Source organism: Trachypithecus francoisi, unplaced genomic scaffold (assembly GCF_009764315.1).
Source record: "Trachypithecus francoisi isolate TF-2019V2 unplaced genomic scaffold, Tfra_2.0 Lachesis_group13, whole genome shotgun sequence".
In the NCBI taxonomy this organism is placed as follows: Eukaryota; Metazoa; Chordata; class Mammalia; order Primates; family Cercopithecidae; genus Trachypithecus; species Trachypithecus francoisi.
Window position 1 is genome coordinate 97,336,749 of NW_022681458.1, and position 9,952 is coordinate 97,346,700.

Consider the following 9,952-nt stretch of genomic DNA (forward strand, 5'->3'; position numbering starts at 1 on the left):
GTAGCTGGAACTACAGGCACCCGCCACTATGCCCGGCTAAGTTTTTGTATTCTTCAGTAGAAACGGGGTTTCACCGTGTTAGCCAGGTTGGTCTCAATCTGCTGACCTTGTGATCCGCTCGCCTCAGCCTCCCAAAGTGCTGGGATTACAGGCGTGAGCCACCACGCCCGGCCCCATTATTTTTTTCAAATGTTTCTCTGCTCCATTCTCTCCTGATTCTCCTTCTAGAATCCCAGTTTGGCAATTGTTAGATTATTTGATTTTGTCTGACAGCTCATGGATGCTTTTTTCTGTGTTTATTGTTTGTGTTTATTTTTCCCACTTTTTTTCTATGTTTCAGTTGAAGTAATTCCTATTGACCTATGTTCAAGCTCACCGAATATTTTCTTCACTCTGTCGAGTCTACTAATAAGTCAATCAAATACATGCTTTATTACTATGCTGTGTATTTCTACCATTTTCATTTGCTTCTTCCTTTCACTTTCCCTCTTTTTGATAAAACTGGCTATATAATGTTAAATGTGTCCACTTTTTTCCTTTAGAATGTATAATATATTAATCATAGTAATTTGAAATTCTCAGTCCGATGGTTTCAACATCTGCACCATATCTGAATCTGGTGGTTCTGTTGATTACATTGTGGGGGGTGTGTGTGTGTGTGTGTGTTGATTTTCCGTATTCTTCATAATTTTTTGTAGAAACCCGTGTATTTTGTATAGGAAAGCATAGACTCAAGTACTTAGAGTTTAGGCTTTTAAATAAGCATACCTTTTTTGTATATAGGATTGCGTTAACTAGCCAGGAGTTGTTCAGTGTTGAAATTGTCCTTGCTATGTTTGTCTTTAGTAGACCACAGTCTTCAAATTTCTCTAGCAATATACTGTGTGTTTGGAATGGCGGCTGGCTTCCCAAAATCTTTTTTCTCAACCTCTACTCCACCTCCCCCATTAGCCTTCCCTTTCGTGCTGTACCACAGAGTGTGTCTGTCACTTGCAACTTAACCAGCAGTATTCCATTATCACCTTACTTGGTGCTTTTTAGCCTGGTGGTGGGTAGTGAAGTTGGGAAAAATCCCTGCGTCTCAGTGATTTGGCCCTCAAAATGTTACTGCTCTTTTTCCAGCTATAGTTCTTGCTAAGAGCATATTTCTGCTCCTTTTTGTTTCTCTTGTTCTCTTTGTCAGGGGTCATAGGCTTATATCAGTGGCCTATGACCAGTGGGTTTTGTTGTCTTTCCTGTAAATTAAAGCTTTGGTTCCATACAGGATCATTACCTCCAGCTCATTTTTCATGCCTGCTTTTCCTGTCCACCAGTCCTAAATAAAAGAAGCTGTGTCTTGACTCACCTTTCCGATCCTCTCACCCCCATACCTCCAGCTCATTTATCATGCCTGTGCTTCCTGTCCACCAGTCCTACATAAAAGAAGTTGTCTCCGGATTCACTTCTCTGATCCCCTCACCCCCATACCTTCCTGTTAACACCTACTGGGCTTCATGGATAAAAAGGCTGCTGGTGTGTGGGAGTCTCCTTCTCCCATATCTGTGGACCTCAGAGGCTTCAACCTCTCTACCAGTCTGCACTTGGCACTCTGCCTCCAACTTATCAGTTATTTTGAACCCTTAGCGGTGTCCAGGTGACATCCACCTTAGCAAAGCAAATGTATATATCCTGTCTCTCCCTATAGGCACCCGTCTCTCCCCATTTTTCTGGTTAATTGATTGTTTTGTAATCTCAACTTTTGAATGGGTCCAAGAAAAGTTGTGGGTTTACAATTTTTCTAGCCTTTTTGTTTCTATAAGTGTAGAAGCAATACTCCTTCTAGCTTGCCATATCCTGGAGCAGAAACTGGATGTCATTAAGACTTGAGGAGAAAATATTTTGAGAAGAATTAAAAATTGTGGCCAAAGGCCTTAGATTCTTGATGAATCAATAATCTTCTTTGTATGTTGTGAAATTCGTGATCAAATACAAATGAATATGAGAACTCTTTTAAAAATACATTGAATTAGTTTATAAATCCCATAAGGTGACATTCAGATGAATTATTTTTATCTTTATAGTGCTGTATATATCACTTAGACTGTAATTTCTGTAAATTTAGTTTTTTTTTTTTTAATTTTGAATCAGATTCTGGTTCTTGTCACCCAGACTGGAGTGCAGCGGTGCGATCTCAGCTCACTGCTATTTCCAACTCCCAAGCTCAAGTGATCCTCCCACCTCAGCATCCTGAGTAGCTGGGACTACAGGCACATGCCACCATGCCCAGCTAATTTTTGTATTTTTTGTAGAGATGGATTTTCACCATGTTCCCCAGGCTTGTCTCGAACTCCTGAGCTCAAGAGATCTGCCCACCTCAGCCTTTCAAAGTGTTGGGATTATGGATATAAGCCACCATACCTGGCTTATTTTAGTTTTAATAAAGAATGCTGTTCATGATTCACACTGTTGACTAATCATTGGGTATTTTTTTTTTTGATAAATTTGAAAATCTCTAGGAATTGTTGCAGAATTTGTAAGTGAAAGCAACAGAATGCCATAACTGAAATCATAAATGTCAACTTTTTAAATGCAGTGGCTGACTAGCTAGTGAGATTTTACCTGAATCTTCTGGTTTACGTTACTAACTTAGGTTTCCTACACAACCAGATCAAATGGAATCAAAAAGAGAGAGGACAAGCTACAAATGTGAAGACCATGGTAGTCTGAGAAGGCAAGAGATGAAAATAGCCTAAAGTGTGGGTAAAATCAGTAGTACACAGAGAAGACAGATGTATGTTAAGACAAGGCATAGATAGTGGTTATGGCAAATTTTGGAAACCACTTATTTCTTTTATGTATTACTTAATTCTTCCACTTGGCCCTAGATGCTGTTTGGTGTTAGCCAACGTCAAACAGCTAACATACCTGAGGAGAAAATGTGATCCTGGACCACCCAGAAAGAAATATTTGGTGATGCTAACACAAATTTTTAAAAAATGGGTTCAACTCTTCTTAGCTTTAGGTTCCTGTAAATAATTGTGACTCAGCTAAGCGTTTCTTAAAGGTCTTGTCCAATCAACCTAAGGTTTAGAGTGCATGTGTAGAAAATACCATACTGTTTGTGTAACTATAATTAATACAAAGTGTTATGTGTTTTTTTTTTTTTAAAGATTTCAACAGCAACTTAGGGATTTAGTTCCCTGAGTCTATTGTTAAGGAAAATTATTAAGTAAACAGAGAGAATTTAACTAAAAGGGGGTTTTAAATTGTTCTTCTAGCACCTTGCTTTCCTTTAGCATGAACAACTACAACTTCGAATTCACAGACAGAAGTTCTGGTTTGTTCATAGAAAGATATACTGTCACTAAAACTTGCATAATAGGCTAACATTGATTTTCAAAGTTAAGTGAAAAGTACTGGAATGTTTCTGATTCAAGAAAGAGGTTCTTTGTACATTGCATCAAATCTTAGAATATAGAGGATACACTTAGAGACAATATTAAATTCAAGTGATTAGAAAACATTTACCCTTAAAATTCAGAGGAACATTTCAGGCAACATGGCAGGCATGGGGGAGGCAGCAACCTTCGGGAGCCACCTGCCTCCTCTGGGAGTCACCTGAATGGCAACCTGGATCCAGATGACAGGGAGGAGGAAGCTGCCTCTACAGCTGAGGAAGCAGCCAAGAAAAACAGATGGAAGAAAAAGAAGAGTAAAGGGGCTGCAGCAGGGCAGCAGGAAACTGACAAGGTATTAAGAGCCTCAGTGGATGAAGGAACAAGACAGTTGGAAAGACAAGCGTTGGAAGAGAAAGAAAGAGATGATGATGATGAAGATGGAGATGGTAAAGGAGGTGGAGCAACTAGAAAGAAAGAAAAAAAGAAAGAAAGAAAGAAAGAAAGAAGAAGAAGAAGAAGAAGAAGAAGAAGAAGAAGAAGAAGAAGAAGAAGAAGAGGAAGAAAAGAACAAGAGAGAACCAAAATTCAAACAGACCCTCCTTCAGTTCCAATATGTGACTGTATCCTAATAGTGTATTTCCTAAAGGACAAGAATGTGAATACCCACCCACACAAGATGGATGGAGAATTATGAGTGAAGGAAAGAAAGTGTTATATCAGGCTAGTGAAGATATTTGGAATGACTTTTGAGAAGCTGCAGAAGTACATCAACAAGTTAGAAAATATGTAATGAGCTGGATCAAGCCTGGGATGATAGAAATCTGTGAAAAGTTGGAAAACTGTTCACACAATCTAATAAAAGAGAATGGATTAAATGCAGGCCTAGCATTTCCTGCTGGATGTTCTCTCAATAATTGTGCTGCCCATTATATTCCCATTGCTGGTGACCCAACACTAATACAGTAGGATGACATCTGTAAAATAGATTTTGGAATAGGTATAAGTGGTAGGAATATTGACTATTGACTGTGGTCTTACTGCTACTTTTAATCTCAATTATGATACATTATTAAAATCTGTAAAAGATGCTACTCATACTGGAATGAAGTGTGCTGGAATAGATGTTCATCTGTGTGATGTTGGTGAGGCCATCCAAAAAGTTATGGAGTCCTACGAAGTTGAAATAGATGGGAAGACATAACAAGTGAAACCAATCCATAATCTAAATGAACACTCAATTGGGAAATATAGAACACATTCCAGGAAAACAGCGTCCATTGCGAAAGGAGGAGCGGCAACGAGAATGGAGGAAAGGAAGTGTATGCAATGGAAACCTTTGACAGTACAGGAAAAGATTTCACGATGATATGGGATGTTCACATTACATGAAAAATTTTGATGTTGGACATGTACCAATAAGGTTTCCAAGAACAAAACAATTGTCAAATGTCATCAATGAAAATTTTGGCATCCTCACCCTCTGCCACAGATGGCTGGATTACTTGGGAGAAAGGAAATTCTTGATGGCTCTGAAGAATCTGTGACTTGGAAATTGTATCCACCATTGTGTGACACTAAAGGATCATACAGGGTGCAATTTGAACATACCATACTGTTGCATCCAGCATGTAAAGAAGCTGTCAGAAGAGGAGATGACTATTAAACATATTCCAAAGTAACTTTAACACCTTTATTTTCTAAGCTTTTTTGGAATACGTACCAGAATTAATTTGCAGCATGTTGTCTTCTTTAACAGTAGACTTGTATAATATTTTTATCTGTGTTTTAAAAAGAAGAAATTAGGCCATGCACGGTGGCTCACACCTGTAATCCTAGCACTTTGGGAGGCCAAGTCAGGTGGATCACCTGAGGTCAGGAGTTTGAGACCAGCCTGGTCAACATGGTGAAACCCCATCTCCACTAAAAATACAAAAATTAGCAGGGCGTCATGGCACACGTCTGTAGTCCCAGCTATTCGGGGGACTGAGGCACGAGTATCTCTTGAACTCAGGAGGCAGAGGTTGCAGAAAGCCAAGATTGCACCACTGAACTACAGCCTGGCTGACAGAGTAAGACTTCGTTTCAAAAAAAATAAAATAAAATAGTAAAAAGAAGGAATTTGATCAAAGGTAAACAGTCTAATGTAATGAACCAAATAAAAAACTTTCAGAACTTTCAAATGTTAACTGCTTTTCCCCTTTATGTCTGGGAAAATGCTAAAAAGCTCAAATTAGTTAGGAATGACTTACACCTTTTGTTTTGAAAACTAAGAGACGGTTTCCAGATATTTATACTCCCATATTTCTCGAATGCTTTGAATGACTACAATTCTGCATAGATACCCTCTATTGTTACTTTTTAACCTGCCTGGAATCTGTTTTCTAAAAAAATAAAGATATTTCAGATCTGAAAAAAATCAGAGGAACCATAAACGTCATCAAGTCTAATCATATCCAAATGTGGTCCATCAATCAACCTTGGCAGAAATAATTGGGGAAGATTTAAAAATTCAGAGAATGTTGACCTCCTCTCTAAGATAGGATTCATAAATATTTTATGATTGTCTGGAAAGTAACAGTCTACAGTTTAAGCTATATTCTAATTTTGATTCATGATTTTAAATAATTAAACTTTAATAATTGATATGGTTTGGATATTTGTCCACTCCAAATCTCTTGTTGAAATGTGATTGTCAGTGTTGGAGGTGGGGCCTGGTGGGATGTGTTTGGTCATGATGGTGGATCCCTCATGAATAATTTGCTGCTGTCCTCATGGTAATGAGTGTGTTCTCACTCTGTGAGTTCACACGAGATCTGGTTATTTATAAGAGCCTGGAACTTCTTCTTCTCTCCCTTGCTCCCACTCTCACCATGTGACATAACTGTACCCCCTTCACCTTCTGCCATAATTAGAAGATTCCTGAGGCCCTCACCAGATTCAGATGCTGGTCCTATGCTTCCTGTATAGCCAGCAGGACTGTGAGCCAAATAAACCTCTTTTCTTTATAAATTACTCAGTCTCAGTTATGTCTTCATAGCAATACAATAATTGACTAATAGGATAATATAAATTACTTATATTTTGGTAGAAATATATGGTTATAATTTTAGAAAAAAATAACTTTTTTTTGTCTTGCCACTACAGAATTCACTGGGAAGAGAAGTGGCCTTCTGTTCTGCTGCTAATTTGCAAGATTATACTCTAGTGGCAAATTATTCCTATTGCAAGCATGTAGTCCCTAGAGCCCAACGATTTCTAAAGGTACATGGTCAGTTAAACCCATGTCAGATGCAAGACATAGCAGTGTCCTTTTTGCACAAGTGGAAATATTTCTCCTAGATTTCCAAGTCATGAATGAATAACTAGAAAAGAAATAGAGGACACAGGCTGTATGATGATTAAATCAAGTAGTTTAATGACAAAAAAACTGAACAGATTGTGCATGTTATTTTATCCCATTTACATTGACAAAGTGTCACACTTCTGCTTTATGAAGAGAAACTTCATGCAATAGTCATAAGGAAGAAAGAATTAATGCTAGGAATAAGTATAAAAGCTCTGTATAGCTTTTCATTTAAAAGATTTTACAAATCCTGCTGACCTGTTGCTAAACTAAGCAGAGCGAGTCCCCCTGGAACACACTCTATACTCATTCTTCCTCTTCATTTACATTCCTTTAAACTATTTTAGCATATTCCTAAATAGCAGAAACTTTTCCTATGGAAATAATGTCAGCCTTTCCATCCCTGCAATGCAAGCTGCTTGCATCAGTTAAATTCTGAGTTGCTTCTTTTGGAGTCAGGGCCAGCTGGTTTATAGCTGGAGTCAGCAGTCACCTGCAGAATAGAGTCTGGAGAAAGTAAGGTTGTTACTCCCTGGCCAAAATTAACACTCCCATTACGATTCAATTGTGCCTGAAATTCCACTATTAGGGATTGACTCCCACCAATCAATGTCTTGTGCTTTCTAGGACTTACTTATTTCTAACTTCACTGAATCTAAGAGATGTCATCAATTATAAAACCTGTCACTATTATATGTACAGTTAAAGAAAAAATATATTGCCAATTTAACTGTGGCATATCATCAACTCTAAGATTTATCTCAATTTCAAAGATATTAAATTATATATTTAAAAATATTTTTCAATTCTTAAAATAAGGTAAGTGAAAATGCTAGTAATGAGAGAGAGAGAGAGAGTGGGGAATGAAGACTATGAAGACCCATATTAACTCAACTTTTAAGCATTGATGTCAACCAGCTAAAGCCAAGCCCTAGGACAATGAAATATAGGATAGTCATATTCTTATAGAAGAGAAGGAAGAGAAAGATAAACTGCAACTGCTTCACAAGGCTGACTAAGCCCAGCTTTATTTAGACCACACAATCGTCTTCGAACAACTCCTTTTAGCAATGTTTATTTAAACAGGTCACTATTTGAAGTTAGCATAGGGAATTCCATAGCTGTTGACCCTTTGGAAAAATAACTGACCCTGAGAAAGGTTAGGAAAGGTGGGAAAAGTCTGTGAATAAAACCTATTCAAGATAGAAATAGGTCTGAGTACAGCCTGATCAAAGACACCGATGAAATGCAGAAGAATGTAGATAAAGGTAAAATAATGAGCAAGGGATAAGCCAATAAAAAGAGAAGTGGTGCTTGTTTAAGTTGCTAGGTATGGCAGGAAAGAACTTTCAGATGCAGTGTGGGAAGAGCTTTACTCACTCTGCCTGTATACAGCAGCAGCAAAGAAAACAAATAGAAAAAAAAAAAAAAAAAACATGGTGAATTTCAATGCTAAAAAAGGCAGACTTACACTGACTGTAAGAGCTCAGAGTAGAGTTATGGGAACAGACACCTTTTTCTTCTTGAGCTGCATGTCAGATTTTTACAGTAACACAACTACTTTTCCAGTTCAGACAATAAAACAAAAGAAACCTAGACATTTTTTCTCCCCTCCCCTCCAAAAAATCTATAGAGTGAATTGATACTAGGGGCAAGAGAGGATGTTAGTACAGATATATTTAAAGGGGACAACTATGTCAAAACTAGGATAATTACATAGTATCTACATGGCATCATTTGAAAGATTAAAAAAAGATTTTCTGTCCTTGTTTGTTTTTGTTGTTTTTTGGGGGGAAAGGGGGTCTTGAGTTTATTGCCAAAGACAAATTTCTTTAAGTTTTCGTGTGTGTGTGTGTGTGTGTGTGTGTGTGTGTGTAGGAGGAGGAAGGTGATTTCAAAACTCCAGCAAAATGTAAATGTCCTGGGCATAGAGTATTACAAATTCTGCCATATTCTTTAGTAGATTTTTTTGATAAATTTTCGAGGAAACCTGAAAATTATGTAGCATAACCACACCCTACATGATTGACTGACCATAGGAAGCAAGGCTTAAAAGAAGAGACAGAGGAGAACCTTGATGAACTGGTATTTAAGAACTTAAAATATGCTAGATGCCCTGTTAAGTACTTTACATACATAATCCCTTAATCCTCATAAGAGCACTGTTAGGTAGGTATTATTATCATCCTCATTTTAGGTAAGGAGGATGAGGAGAAATTGAATCTCAAAGATATTAAATAGCTCACTTAAGGCTACACAGCTAGTCAGTGGAAAATATGAGCCAATTTAAGTCAGCTCACCTCAAATTTCTATGAAACCAGGTTGAGAAATATGCAGGAAAAAACAAACACTGAACCAATGGTGAGAAAGGCACAAAGTCAATTTTATACACGTCAGGTATTTTTTCCTGGGGTAATGATAGCCCATAAAGTTATAACATTTGTTGTTTTTTTTTTAATAAACTTAGCTCAGAGTTTCAAGATGAAGCTTACATTTACTGAATATTTATTGTACAATATTAATTATATTAATTTATATTATATTATATTAATTATATTTATTAATCATATTAATCTCATGTAATTATATTAATCTCATTTAATGCTCAAAATAACGCTGTAAAATGGATATTTTCAGAATCTCTACCTCAGGTTTGTATAGCTGGTACATGATACAGCCAGTGCTCTAACCCTACTTCTGATTTTACATTCTGGACTCCTCTAAATAAATATACACTTCAGGTGTATGTTTCAACTAGGAATTTTTAAAGACCTCATGAGCTCTTTCAAACTATTTTTTCAATAATGAATACAGCAAGAACATATCCCATACCTTCTATCCTCACTGTTACACACAGCACATTTTCTCATCAAATTTGTTCATGAATATAATTTTTAAAATCCAAATTCCTGTGGAGTAAAGTTATCTTTATGAACTAAACTAAATCCAAAGCTGATAGCCGACAATCACTGCATCACCATAAATATTATTCTCATTAGCAAGATGAAATTTTCTTTTTTAGATTAAGATATCTCAGAGAGTTGCTATAGAGAACATTGACATCTTTAAGAGACATGAGATGAGTGTATAGGTCAAAATATGTCAGTCAGCAAATGTCTTCCTGCATTCACAAATGTTTATTGAACACCCTATATGCTCTCCGCACATTGTTCTAGGTGCTGGGAGTACCACAATAAACAATGTTGAAAACTCCTGTACTGGAGGAGTTTAC

The 9,952-nt window shown here is 37.0% G+C and overlaps 1 pseudogene; it reads left to right on the forward strand.

Moving 5' to 3' along the window:
* The first annotated feature begins 3,276 nt into the window (after positions 1–3,276).
* On the forward strand, positions 3,277–4,859 carry LOC117094218 (annotated as a pseudogene).
* Positions 4,860–9,952: the final 5,093 nt, after the last annotated feature.